We start from the raw sequence: 13633 nt of genomic DNA on the forward strand, positions 1-13633 counted from the left end.
TACTCCCATACTTTTGGGGACAGCGTTTCCACCTGCAAACTGACCATGATGCGCTGAAGTGGCTTTATACTGTCAAGGAAAATAACAAAAAATTTCTTCGGTGGAGGTTAGCTCTCCAGAATTTTGATTTTGAAATACAATCGTTGAGAGCGATCCACGTGGACTGTGCCCTGAACGATCAATCGGCGGCGAATGGCATTGGGAACATTCCCTCAACCAAGACCAGTACCGAGCCGGGAGCGACTGGAGATCCCAGCGATGGCTTGCCTCTGGAGCGTGGGGCCCACTTTGGCGGTGCTCCTGGTACCGACATGGACATAACATCTCGGGCCGCCTGCAGGGCCTCTGGTGTGGAGGGCATCTGGACATCCAGGGAGGCCTGCTCCAAATGGACTGGGCTACTCCGCTCAACTTGAGTCAGAGGCTTAGAGGCCAGTGGGAATTGAGGACTGCCCAACATGGGTCTAGCTTCTGTCCTGGGTTTACTCCAGTACCACAACGAAGAAGGCCCCTTCCTAGCCTGCATGGTGTGCCCCAGGGATGGGGAGCTGTGCCAACTAGTTGATGGCACTGAAGGGTCGCCGTGCACCGATGCCATGGTGCCCAGGGCCAACTCAGAGTGGGCGCTGGAGACAGGGTCAGCGCTGACTCCATCAGAATAGCCAGGAGCCTGATGTCCCTTTCTCTCTTGGTCCGAGGCTTAAACAACTTGCAAATCTTGCAGTGATTGCTGAGATGGGTTTCTCCCAAACAGCGTAAATAGTGTGCGTGCGGATCACTCCCCGGCATAGATTGCCTACAAGTGTTGCACGACTTAAAACCCAGGGCACAGGGCATGTCCCGGCCTTAGTGCTCTAGCTAAACTAAACTAACTAACTAACTAACTAACTAACTACAGGTACCAACACTGAACAAACAAGCAGTTCTGGGGATGAGCTACAGCAAAGCTGGAGCAGAGCAATTCTGACGAACCTCTGCTGGTGGCAAGAAGGAACTGAGGGTCGAGGGGAGAGCGCAGCGCCCCTTATACCGCACCGTGGAGGCACCACTCCAGGAGTCGCTATGGGCGCTCCTCTATGGGTACTGCTGGGGGAAAAACTTCTGGCACCGGTGCACGTGGCAAGCATGCACACCTGTTGTGGAATACACATGAGCAATCACTCGAAGAAGAAATGTCCGACATTCTGCTCCAGAGCAGGACTGGGGAAACACTTACGAGGAGATGTGTTTATGCTCCCATGGACCGAAACTCTCACGTATGCATTCTCACCAATGCCTCTATTGAACAGAGTAATTCAGAAGATAAAAACAGACAGAGCCAACACCATTCTCATAACCCCAGCGTGGCCCAGACAACCGTGGTACCCCTCTCTTCTGCGCATGTTGGTCAAGCCACCCATCCCACCTTCCCCCGCTCGGCAACCTCCTATCACAAAATAATTAGTGTTTTCCTGTAATCAGGTTGTCCATAATTTAGATTAAAATCAGTAAAAAGGAACAAGTAAGCTTGCAAAACCTGGAAAATATTCTCTTAAAATGGGTAAAATGGCTTATGTACAACATGCAAATTCCTTCGCTTTGCACAACAGCCAAATATTATAATAGAGGTGTTGGACAGTGGCCTAAATACTGAAACTGTAGTGTCAGTAATGGCTCATTACCCCCTTTGCCTGTCCAGGTCAGACATTGTGCCAAGGAGTGATGAAAAACGACTGTCCTTAAAAATAAACCACTCTTTTCCATTTGAAAGTGTTCTATTTAAGGCCAGCTGTGAAGCATTTTTCAAAGTAAAGGCAGATTAAAAATTCCAGAAGCCCATATTCTCATAGAAAATTAAGAACTGCAACTACCGTCAAAAACCCAATTCAGATTAATAATTCATTTCTAGGTGGCAAAAGTCTTGTGGCTGGACCTAAGAAGTCATTTGATACCACAGATATTAAGCATCCAGTCAGTTCTGTTGCCTCACTTTTCAAAGATCTCTTCATTCCTGGAAAAAATGGGGAAATCTTTGCTTTTATCAGAAAAAGCTGTTAGTATCTGCAAATAATTCAGGATACCGTTTTGTTAGTATCATCTTGCTTCATCACATTCAACTGTTTACTGTACTCAGTAATGTCTAAAAACTGTCCTATAGTTATAGACTTAAGCATGTCAAGGGAGAGAATAGAGGTACTGTATACTGGAAAAAAAATTCCAGTGGAGCCTTGTTTTAATGAAATCCATTTTGTTTCATACAGTTTTCCCATGTCTCCTCCCCAGTAACACAAGAGCACTGCAAGCCAAGGTTCTCATCAGAATTTCAATTTACATCGCTTTAGGCCGGGGGTTCTCAAAGCCGGTCCGCCGCTTGTCCAGGGAAAGTCCCTGGCGGGCCGGGCTGGTTTGTTTACCTGCCGCATCAGCAGATTCAGCCAATCGTGGCTCCCACTGCCGCGGTTCGCCGCTCCAGAGCCAATGGGGGCTGCAGGAAGGGCAGCCAGCACATCCCTCAGCCTGCACCGCTTCCCGCAGCCCCCATCGGCCTGGAGCAGCGAACTGCGGCCAGTTTACCTGCGGATACAGCAGGTAAACAAACCGGCCTAGCCAGCCAGGGGCTTTCCCTGAACAAGCGGCGGACCGGCTTTGAGAAACACTGCTGTAGGCTATGCCTGGAAGAGCATGAGAAAACCCAGAGAGAAGAGCTAGTGGCCAGTTAATTTAGAGCCTTGGACTGAGGATGATGTGTCATACCAGAGAGAGAAAGCCAAGCCATAGGAGGGGACAAATCCACACTTTGCACTGCATGCGTTAGAACCAGCAAGAAAAAAGGGGGACGAACCTCCAGTGACGTGTGTAGTGGTCATGGTAGAAAGAAGACAGGCAAACGCTAGTCATAAAAGAGCTTCTGGCATGTGCAAAGTGATGCATTCTAGCAGGTTGAACTCATGCCTGAATGTTAATACTCTTCAAAAATCAATTTGTACGTGAGAAACCCACCCGAAGCACCCTGATTTCTATTTAATAAAGTGATGGCATTGCTAGTACACAAGTGAACTGCAAGAGACCTAGCCGGGCTCCTAAGAAAGCTCCTGGAGGAAGGAAAACGCTAGCAGTCATTACCAAACAGATGAAAAACAGACTGAGGTAGGCAGGAGGGGAAAGCCTAGAGGGAGATGATCTTGAGATTAACCCTGAAATCAATAGGGAGCTAAAGGAGTTGTCTGAAGATGGGGTGATAAGGCTATGATGTGTAATAAATGTGAGAAAGAGGCAGCAGCAGTCTGCACTTGCTGGGATATGGAAAGCTAGGAGTCAGGAAGGATCATAGAGAAGATGGTTGCAGTGGGTAAGAAGTGTGATGAACAGATGAATAAGGATTTCATTAGATAGTGAGAAGAGGGCAGTGGCAACCAAGCTTTGGAAGAGGTTTATTTAAAAAAAAAAGTTTAATTTATGGTGCTTGTATAGAAAGTTCTCCGTTTTTCAAGAGCTCAGATACTGCCGCGATATAAGCACCTAAAGCCAAATAAGTTGTCTAGATGAAAATAATATAAGTACCATGTAAGTACGTAAAGCCAAATAGTTGTCTAGATCAAAATAATCCTACAAACATCAAATTGCAAACTGTAGGCATTTAGGACTCCAGGCAGCACAGGTCACCGCAGATTCCGTTTTCTTTACTTTTCGTTTGGGCTAGTTTTATAGCTTCAGGTCAGACTTTCCACAGTTGGCTCTGGTACTAGTTGGAGGCTTGATAAAAAGCAGCCCAGAACATGGTGGTGGTGGGAAACAACACATTACTAGAATGAAAACATAGATGTGTACATATAGAAAGCACAGTAGAACCTGAGACTTACGAACACCTCTGAAATGCTCGTAACTCTGAACAAAACATGTTCTTTCAAAAGTTTACAAATGTACATTGACTTAATACACTTTTGAAACTTTACAACGCAGAATAAAAACGCTGCTTTTAACCATCTTAATGTAAATGAAATAAGCACAGAAACGGTTTCCTTACCTTGTCAAATCTTTTTTTTAACTATCCCCTTTTTTCAGTAGTTTGTTTAACACAGTACTGTACCGTAGTTGCTTTTTTTTTTTTTTCATCTCTACTGCTGCCTGATTGTATATTTCCAGTCCCAGATGAGGTGTGTGGTTGACCGGTCATTTTGTAACTGTGGTTTCTTCTTCGAGTGCTTGTTCATATCCATTCCATTTAGGTGTGCGCGCGCCGCGTGCACGTTTGTCGGAAGATTTTCTACCCTAGCAACACCCAGTGGATCAGCTGGGTGCCCCCTGGCGTGGCGCCGCTATGGCACCGAATATATACCCCTGCCAACCCATCTGCTCCTCAGTTTCTTCTGACCACCCGTGTCGGTCGTTGGAAAAGTGGAGCGTGTCTTAGCTGATCTCCACTTCCCTAGCTATTCACTCATTCTAGTACTATTGTGTATATAGTTTTATAGTTGTAGTTAACGCTTTTAATAACCTTTTGTAAACCTAGTTAGTGTATATTGTTCAGAGGGTTGGGGATTAGCCCCTTCACCTCTCCCAGTGCTCTGGCCCATGCCTGGTTCACCGGGCTTCAAACTGTGCTCGGCCTGCCGGCGGCCGATGCCAACAGGAGACCCCCACGACTCCTGCCTAAAGTGCCTGGGGGAGTCCCATCTTACAGATAAGTGCCGGATTTGCAAGTCCTTTAAGCTGCGGACAAAAAAGGAGCAGGACTTTCGTGTTAAGCAGCTCCTAATGGAGGCAGCCCTCACTCTTCCGTCTTTGGCACTGAGTGCGGCACAGTCCGCGCTGGGGAGAAGTGCCTCGTCGGCACCAGAGAGCGCCGGCATCGCCAAGATGCCCCGGCACCAGCCGTCACCTGCCCAGAAACCAGCCCGGCACTGCTTCTTCTCCCCGCGTGCCAAAAAGGTCAGAGCTCCTGCGGCTCCAATATCTACACCGCAGTCTGAGCAGCAGCCAAAACCGAGTCACCTGGCACCAACAACTGCCACGGCACTGTCAGTCTCGGCACTGTTGATTCCGGCCATGCAAGAGCCATCGAGTCCGGTGCATGACAGCTCCCTGGCACACGCCGCGGTCGAACTTATTGTTCCCACCACGCCAGAGACCTTTTCAATGGCAAGGGAACTCATTGCCCTAACGGAGCCCACCCTGCCCCAACCCCCAGCACCGCCGGTGCGGGTTATTGCATCAACAGGGAAGCCTGCCTTAGTCAGGCCACCTTCCATCGATGCCGCAGGCAGGCACCACTCGAGATCGAGGTCTCGCCAGCACTCCCGATCTCGCCACCGGTCCCGATCTCGACGCCGATCGCAGTCCCGGTACTGATCTCCTTCTCGGTACTGGTTGTACTCGCGGCACCGCTCAAGATCCCGCTCTCCGGACCGATACTCCAGACAGTGGTCCAGCTCCTGGCACTGTTCATGCCACAGCCACTCCCACCATAGAGCTTCACGATCCCAGTCGACCTTCCGGCACTGCGCCAGTCGCAGGTCCCGGTCAACCTCTCGGCACCGGTACGACTCCCGGTACTGCTCTCCGGTGAGGCACGACGTACGGTACCCTGCACACAGGGCTCCTCCTCGCATGCACTCTGCTCCACCATGGCCATCACGGCACCCATCTGAGTCTTCGCACGCTGATAGCGCCACATATGGAGATTCAGAAACACAGAGCCGTGTCCTCCAGGAGGCTCAGGGCACGGAACAAGCACCTCAGTTGTCCTTCTGGATGCCTTGGGCATATCACCAGGCCTCAGGCAAACCCACGGTTCCATCTCGTTCTGCCCTGTCGGAACATCGGGCACCAGAGGCCACTGTTAGCCGCCCTCCTCCAGCAGGTACAGACAACGGCTCTGGCGCCGGATCCTCAGGTGTTCCCGGACCCTGATGCTCCTCCAGAACAGGAGTCACTAAATGAGCCAACCGTGCCGGGTCTGTCGTCCTCCTCTTCACCAGACGAGGCAATAGCCAGTACTTCTACATCGGGCCCATCTCCGATCGACCTCCGAGCCCACCAGAACCTTCTCCGGCGAGTCGCCTTAAATATCAACCTTCAGGTGGAGGATGTCCCGGAGGTGGAAGACCCAGTCATAGACATACTGTCGGCGGATGCCCCAACTCGCGTGGCTCTGCCATTCATCCGTTCCATCCAGGCCAAATCGGACACCATTTGGCAATCGCTGGCATCTATCCCTCCCATGGCCAGAGGTGTCGAAAGGAAATACATGGTACCCTCTAAAGGGTATAAATACTTATATACCCATCCTCCTCCATGCTCTCTGGTCATTCAATCTGTGAATGAGAGAGAGCGCCATGGCCAGCAAGCCCCAGCCCCGAAATAGTGGGAGGCTAGACGGATGGATCTATTGGGGCGTAAAGTTTACTCCGCCGGAGGCCTCCAGCTGCAGGTGGCTAACAAACAGTCCCTGCTCAGCAGGTATAATTATAATACCTGGCAATCAGTGGGTAAGTTCGCTGAACTGGTCCCACAGGACTCCCACCAGGAATTCCAGGCCCTTCTGGAGGAAGGGAAGAAAGTGGCACGGACTTCTCTGCAGGCCTCACTTGACGCTGCTGATTCAGCGGCCAGAACCATGGCCTCGGGGATTACAATGCGGAGAATATCATGGTTGCAAGTATCAGGCCTACCTCCTGAACTGCAACACACTATTCAAGACCTTCTGTTTGATGGACAGGGCCTTTTCTCTCAGAAAACGGACCCTAGACTCCAGAGTCTCAAAGACAATCGCGTCATCATGCGTTCCCTCGGGATGCATACTCCGCAAACCCAATGGAGGTCCTTCCGTACCCAGCCTCAACGTCCTCACCCCCCGCCCAGGCCACGACAAGACTTTAGCAGGAGGCGTGGTCGCGGGAACCGCAGACGACAATCAGGCTCCCAAGTGGGCCAGAATAACGGTCCCGCCAAACCATCAGCGGGACCAAAACCGAACTTTTGAAGATGCGCCCGAGAGCAGAGCACCAGTCCTTCCCCAGGATCCTCTTCAGTTTTCCAACCGCCTTAACCTCCTTCCTCCCCTCAGATCGTTAGGTCCTACGCACGGTGGAATTTGGATACCACCTCCAATTTATTTCACCCCCTCCCTCCCACCCTCCTTGTCCCTCTTCAGGGACCCCTCTCACGAGCAATTCCTCTGGCAAGAGGTTCGTACGCTCCATCGGAGCTATAGAGGAGGTGCCGGAGGAGTTTAGAGGCAAGGGATTTTACTCCCGATATTTCCTAATCCCCAAGGCGAAAGGGGGTCTCCGACCCATCCTGGACCTATGCAGTCTCAACGTCTTTCTGAAGAAGTTGAAGTTCCGCATGGTGTCCCTGGGGACCATCATCCCATCCTTGGATCCCGGAGACTGGTACGCTGCTCTCGACATGAAGGACGCATACTTTCACATCGCTATTTACCCTCCACATAGATAGTACCTACGGTTTATGGTGCGCAATCAACATTTTCAATTTGCGGTCCTTCCGTTTGGCCTCTCTACCGCCCCGCGCGTGTTTACAAAGTGCATGGTTGTAGTGGCTGCCTTCCTCCGTCATCGGCATATACACATCCTTCCTTACCTAGATGACTGGTTTATTCGCGGGACCTCCGAGGCTCAAGTCACCAGGCATGTTGCTATCATCACAGACCTATTCGAGCGGTTGGGCCTGATGATCAATCTAGAGAAGTCTACTCTAGTGCCCACTCAAAGAATAGAATTCATCGGGGCCATTCTAGACTCCATACTCGCAACAGCCTGCCTTCCACTACCCTGGTTTCGGGCACTAGTTTTGGTCATAGAAAGCCTCCAAACTTTTCCGACGACCCTGGCCCGCACCTGCCTCAGTCTTCTCGGTCACATGGCCGCGTGCACTTTTGTAACCAAGCACGCAGGGACAGGGCTTGACTGATCCTGATCGCCCCTGCGTGGCCCCGACAACACTGGTACACCACGTTGCTTGACCACTCGATAGCCAACCCAATCCTCCTACCCCTTCATCAGGATCTGATAACGCAGGACCACGGCAGGCTTCTCCACCCAGACCTGCAATCCCTCTATCTAACAGCGTGGCTCCTGCATGGTTAACCCAATTGGAATTATGCTGCTCTGCCCCGCTGCAAGAGATACTCCTGGGTAGCAGGAAACCTTCTACGCGGTCTACTTACTTAGCCAAGTGGAAACGGTTTTCTTGCTGGTGTCACATGCAGAATGTTGCACCTACGGAGGTTCCTATCCCTACTATTTTGGACTACCTCTGGTATCTAAAACAACAAGGCCTCGCTATCTCATCTCTGCGAGTGCACTTGGTGGCTATTTCTACTTTCCACCCCGGAGAAGGTACTTTCGCTGTCTTCTCCCACCCTATGGTCTCGAGGTTCCTCAAAGGCCTGGAGCGTCTATACCCCCTAGTACGACGCCCCGCCCCTTCCTGGGACCTCAATTTAGTTCTGACGAGACTTACGTTCCCCCCATTCGAGCCATTGGCAACCTGCTCACTCCTATATTTATCATGGAAAACAGCCTTCCTTGTAGCCATTACATTGGCTAGGAGAGTCTCTGAGCTTTGGGCTCTGATGGTGGACCCACCATACACGGTGTTCCACAAGGACAAGGTGCAGCTACGCCCACATCCGGTGTTCCTCCCTAAAGTAGTCTCGACCTTTCATCTCAACCAGGACATATTCCTACCGGTCTTCTTTCCCAAACCGCATACATCTCGTAGGGAGCAGCAGTTACATTCGCTCGACATCCATAGGGCGCTCCCCTTCTATATTGACCATATGAGGCCCTTCCGCAAAACGCCCCAACTCTTTGTTGCAGTGGTGGACCAGATGAAAGGTCAGCCCGTCTCTTCTCAGAGGATTTCGTCCTGGGTAACTGCTTGCATCCGCACTTGCTACAAGCTAGCTCATAGCTCTCTGGGTCATATTACCGCACATTCTACTAGGGCCCAGGCCTCGTCGGCCGCCTTCTTAGCTCCGTACCTATTCAGGAGATATGTCGAGCAGCTACGTGGTCCTCAGTACACACCTTTACTTCCCATTATGCCCTGGTGCAACAATCCAGAGACGATGCAGCCTTCAGCTTAGCAGTTTTGCATTCTGCAGTTTCTCACTCCGACCCCATCGCCTAGGTAAGGCTTGGGATTCACCTAACTGGAATGGATATGAGCAAGCACTCGAAGAAGAAAAAACGGTTACTCGCCTTTGTAACTGTTGTTCTTCAAGATGTGTTGCTCATATCCATTCCAAAACCTGCCCTCCTTCCCCACTGTCGTAGTAGCCAGCAAGAAGGAACTGAGGAGCGGATGGGTCGGCAGGGGTATATATTCGGTGCTATAGCGGTGCCACACCAGGGGGCGCCTAGCCGACCCGCCGGGTGTTGCTAGGGTAGAAAATCTTCCGACGAACGTGCACGTGGCATGCGCACACCTAATTGGAATGCATATGAGCAACACATCTCCAAGAACAACAGTTACAAAGGTGAGTAACCGTCTTATTTGTAACTCTGAGGTTTTACTGTTGTGAGAGCCAGAAATTTACCAGCTGTCATCAGTCTAGACAACCAACACCAGGCCTGCTCATGCTTCCAAACAATTCTAAATGAAAAGGATGAGGCTCACTGTTTTTGTATAGTCAGTTTTAGACACTTTAAACAGAAAAGGGAAATATTTCCTTCTTGAAGTGCATGGTTGTGTGAGTTTTGACAGTTCCGAATGATAGCTGGAGAGCTGTTGTTGAGGGGGAGTTTTGCAAGTAAATATGAATTCTGAAAGTTTTAAAGAACATGTTATTTACTTGATAGATGGGAGCAGTGGTCTCTGCTGTAAATATCTATTTTGTGTGCACAGTGGAAATCTTTAAGCGATATAATTTCTTCGTGCAGCCATTGTTGCAGTCTGATGATAAATAGCCTGGGTTCTTTCAAATTTTGCTTTGAGCTATAAAAAGCAATTAGTTCATATTAAACTAAAAGCTCTTTAAATACAGTTTTCCGACCAGGCTGACATTTAAACAAGTGCTACATAGCAAAGCTGATGAGCTATGCACAACAGGCAATTTAGTGTGTGAACGTGGCTGTTCTTTATATTCCTGAATTAACTATGCTGAGCTGGTGCTTTTTTAATTAATTTGTTTACTATTCCCTGTTGCTCTGAAGTGTGTGTGTGCATATGTGCGTGTGCGTGCACACATGTGAACAAATTTAGCCTCAGCATTGTTCATGAAATGGTTGCTCTATTTGCTGTTGTCATCCAAGTCAGAGTATTATTCACGTTCCCTGATTAAATGACCTCTGAGGGTGTCCTTGTTATAACTGTGAATTATCATCAAACTTCGGTAATGTGTTCTAATTACTGTGTGAAGAATAAAGAGCTTTTCAAAATCACCACAAGAACACTTCTTGTATAAACACATGGCAACAAGTACAATGATGTTTAGGTTTCTGGTGGACTGAAGCCGCTGACTATCCCGATGACCAATATTGTTTAATTGTTTCCTTATACTCTCCCATCTGTGTTTATCCATCTGTTGTCTCTTGTCTTAAACTTAGATTGTGAGCTCTCTGGGGTCTCGTCTTTTTGTTCTTGTGTTTTGCATTTGCACAGAGCTCTGCACAGAGGGGTCCTGGTCCATGACTTGAGGTTCTAAGCACCATGGTAATTCAAATAATAAATAATCATAATAACAGTCATTTGATGTGCTCTGCCTTGCCTCATTGAGTGTGCAGTTTTGAGCAGTGAATGAGGCAGGGCTTCACAGGAGCTTAGCTCTGTCTTGAACAAGAAGTGCACGCAGTGACGCAGTCTACTGATGGTTAGTAAATAGTTAGGCATGCTGCAGTTTGTTTCCTTCACCTTTTTCATATTTAAAAACAACACAGAAAATTCTGTACAAGAACAACATTAAAGGAACGTTAAAGCAGCAGAGAGGAACAATTAAAGCTCGAGAAAGTTAAAGCTGCTTGTTCAGCCTTAATTCTGCCAATTTGCTATTATGTATTTTAGAACAGTCATTCATTACACAATCACATTCTTTTCCACACTTGCCTTCAACATCTTAGGGTGGGATTTTCATAAGTGTTTAGAGTTGGACTAACCAGGGCCGGCTTTAGGATGTGTGGGGCCCAATTCGAAAGAGCTGCTGCCAAAATGCCACCGAAGACAGTGACAGCGATTGAGCTGCTGCTGAAAATAGCCGCGGCAATTCGACAGCAGCTCATTTGGTTGCCGCTCTTTCTGACGGCACCTTGGCAGAAGGTCCTTCCTTGGCAGCAGTTGTCTTCCGGGGCCTTACCTTGCGGGACCCGCTGAGGCGCGGGGCCCAATTCACAGGAATTGGCCTAAAGACAGCCCTGGGCCTAACTCTGTCCCTGATGAAGTAAATGGGAGTCGTGTAGGCACTGTTGAGAACTTCTGGATTCCCACCTTTTGATTTCTGCTCCTGCTGACATCAACAGCAACACTTTTGTTGACTAGTGGAAGCAAGATCAGGTCCTTAGAGGAGTCCAAAAGATGTCCAACAAATTTCCACAGTGGCAGCTTGTGCATGCTGTGTTGCAGTTCCTTTCATGTTGATTGGAGAAAGGTAAAAGTGGTACGTCTCAGCAGTATCTGAAAACAGTTAGGGTTATGCTAAGTTTTATCTTCTCCATCAGTTCATTCTGCAGTTGAGCACCCTACGAGGAGTACAGCCTATGTCCAGCTCTTGTGAGAGTCAAGCCAGATTCCATTAGTTGTGTTGTCCCTGAGGAATACTGCTGTCTCAATTGGTCATGAATGGAGAGATGGTTTTTTTATATAGATTGGATTAGCCTGTTTAGGATCTTAAAGATTTCAATTAGATCAAACTGTCTTTTTCATTTTTGGAGTGGAAATAAATGAAGACCTAACAGAGAGCACTAAGAAGATGTGTGTTTCAACATATTTTCCTGCCTGTGCCTTTCATACTGTAGATGTGTGTTCCATTGGCAGTCTCAGATCCTTAATATTGAGGAAATCGTGTCAAGGATAGGAGCAAACAAAGCTAAAATAAAGCACAAACTTCTGTGAATTATTTATGTGAAAGTGAAACAAACAATCTTTCTCCGCTGATCAATTTTTAAGGCACGGAGGGGCAGTACTAATTCTAGGACAATTCTGCTTGAGTGAAGCTGTTGTCCTTAGGCTGACTTGGTGAACAGCCAGTATCTTCTTTAAGAAGAGGAAAAACTCCAGCTGATCAGAAAAAATCCTCTCCCCACTTCCAGAAAGAAGATCTTTAATTTTCATAGGTTTATCAAAGGAGAAGGTATCTTGAACTGTTAACTCCCATATTAGTCTTCCAGAAAGCAACTGCTTTTTGGAAAACTTATTACACGGCAAAAATGTTTTTCCATCTGATTTCAATTTATCTGTTCCAGGCTTTCCTCGAGTTCCTTAACATGGGGACTGAGTCAAAGGATTGTAATTCTGACAGCCACGCTCTCAACCAGGGTGGCTAACGTCACCGACTACCTCACAGATGTGTTGAGGATCAATTGTGATTGTAAAGCAATGTAAAAGTTCTGTCAGTGATCAGAATGCATGTAACTTGCAGAAAGTCAAGTTTAAGGGAAAGTAAATAAGATTTCACATAGAGAGACAGAGAAGAGAATTAAAAGCAGGAGATGAAATGTTAGAAAAATATTTCCACTAAAATATGCTACTATATAAATATTTCACACAAATAGGCAACATTTTACTTAAACAAGTTCAAAGATATCAGTGTCTACATTTTGAAGAATTTCCCCTCCCCCACCATGTTTTGTCACACATTCTCTGGTTGAAGGATGTGGAAAGGCAGTGTAGGCTTGCAATGTATTTTTTATTTGCCAAAGACCTACCTACTTTTGATACAATTACTGTATATACCCACATTATGTGTGTGGTTGTTTTTAGATTGTAAACTCGTTGGGCCAGGGATTGTTGTTTATTTTTACCGTGACCAGCACAATGGGATCTAATGTGGCTGTGGCTTTTTGATACTACTGCAACAGGGGTGGGCCTGAGGGCCACATCTGGGTGGAGATATTGTATGTAGGGCCATGAATATAGGGCTGGAGCAGGGGGTTGGGATGCGGGAGGGAAGGTGGGGTGGGGTGGGGGTGCAGTGTGCCAGAAGGGGCTCAGTGCAGGGGGCTGGGATGCAGGAAGGGGCTCAGGGCAGGGGGCTGGGGTGCAGGAAGGGTATGGGTGTAGCTGGGGGCTCAGGGCAGGGGGTGCGGGAGGGATTCGGGGTGTGGACTTCGGCCTGCGCCACTGACCTCGAGTGGCTCCGGAGTGGCAGTGGCATGCAGCAGGGCTAAGGCAGGCTATGATGAGATAATTGGCTCTGTGGATGAGGGGAAAGCAGTGGACATGTTATTCTTGACTTTAGCAAAGCTTTTGATATGGTCTCCCACAGTATTCTGCTGGCAAGTTAAAGAAGTATGGGCTGGATGATTGGACTATAATATGGATAGAAAGCTGGCTAGATTGTTGGGCTCAATGGGTACTGATCAATGGCTCCATGTCTAGCTGGCAGCCGGTATCAAGCAGAGTGCCCGAAGGGTCGGTCCTGGGGCTGGTTTTGTTCAATATCTTCATTAATGATCTGGAGGATGGCGTGGACTGC

Source organism: Gopherus evgoodei, chromosome 2 (assembly GCF_007399415.2).
Source record: "Gopherus evgoodei ecotype Sinaloan lineage chromosome 2, rGopEvg1_v1.p, whole genome shotgun sequence".
In the NCBI taxonomy this organism is placed as follows: Eukaryota; Metazoa; Chordata; order Testudines; family Testudinidae; genus Gopherus; species Gopherus evgoodei.